Raw genomic sequence first — 1,259 nt, forward strand, 5'->3', positions numbered from 1 at the left:
GTGTGTGTGTGTGTTAGCAGTGTGTGTGTTAGTGTGTGTGTGTTAGCAGTGTGTGTTAGTGTGTGTGTGCAGACTGATTCCAGCCATGTGGTGATTAAAGGGTATCTGAGGTCGCGCCACGCAGTGAATGATTGACACGATGACATCATCACTAGATGGCAGGTTCAGGTTCCTGTGGCAGGTCAAAGGTCAGGCTGGGCAAGTCAGCAGTTCGGTTCTGACAGAACCAGTAGAACCAGTCCTCCCACCTCATTGTTCCCATAATTAGCAGTTAGTCATCCAGTCAGCATCTAAAAATAAACTCTGAGTGATGATTTTAACCCTTTGTGTTCCTGCTGGAAGCAGCTGAGCAGGACTGAGCTGTTCTGGCGGCAGCATCATGCTGTGGGACACAGGCAGAGCTCCGTCTCTCTCTCTCTCTCCTGGACTCGTTCGTCCTGCCAGATTTTCCCTTCCGCAGCTTCAGAAGCTCAACTTGCCAGAGGTCAGAGGTCAACGCTCACCTTCTCACAGTTCAAACTGGAGATTAGGTGCTTCTGATGGCGCCGCTGATTCACAGGAATAATGTGGGTTAGTCAGACGGTTTCATTCATCAGTCATATTTTCATCTTTATTCATACTTTCATAAAAGTCACATTTCTAAAGTCTAATATATATCCMCAAATTAAATATTTATTTAACATCCAACTTCAATATTTAGATAAATAAATATTTAGTGAGCAAATTATTTAGCTTCAAACTAGATATTTAGCTCTGAGCTAACTAGAGCTAACAAAATATTTAGCTAGCTATAAGCTGGTTAAACATTTATCCTGAAAAGTATGTAACCATATTAGGACATCCTGCTAGTGGACGTGACGGTAACGACCTGATCGGATCCGTTCAGAACTGAATACTGGGAGTCTTTCCTACAGCGCCGCCGTACTTTCAGGTTCTCAGAAGGTTTGTCAGAGTTTTATATCTTTTACTTTCGGACAGAAATGCACCACAAAAATATGTGCAAAAAGATGAAGCAAATCAGGCCAAAGGCTTTCCTCTCTTTCTATGGATATAACAGAAACTTCCTGAAACAAGGAAAGAAAGGAAAAATACACACAAATTATTTGGATGATTGAGAAAAGCTGAGCAAATTATTTAGCTTTAAACTAGATATCAACGCTAGCTAAAAGGATAGTTATCTCTGAGTTAAGTGTTTTTTAAAGGTTTTACCGGCTCTAGTGGAAGTGGAAAGTGGGCCGTAAGGGCCGTGATGTGACGGC

Source organism: Poecilia reticulata, unplaced genomic scaffold, assembly GCF_000633615.1.
Source record: "Poecilia reticulata strain Guanapo unplaced genomic scaffold, Guppy_female_1.0+MT scaffold_181, whole genome shotgun sequence".
Classification (NCBI taxonomy): Eukaryota; Metazoa; Chordata; class Actinopteri; order Cyprinodontiformes; family Poeciliidae; genus Poecilia; species Poecilia reticulata.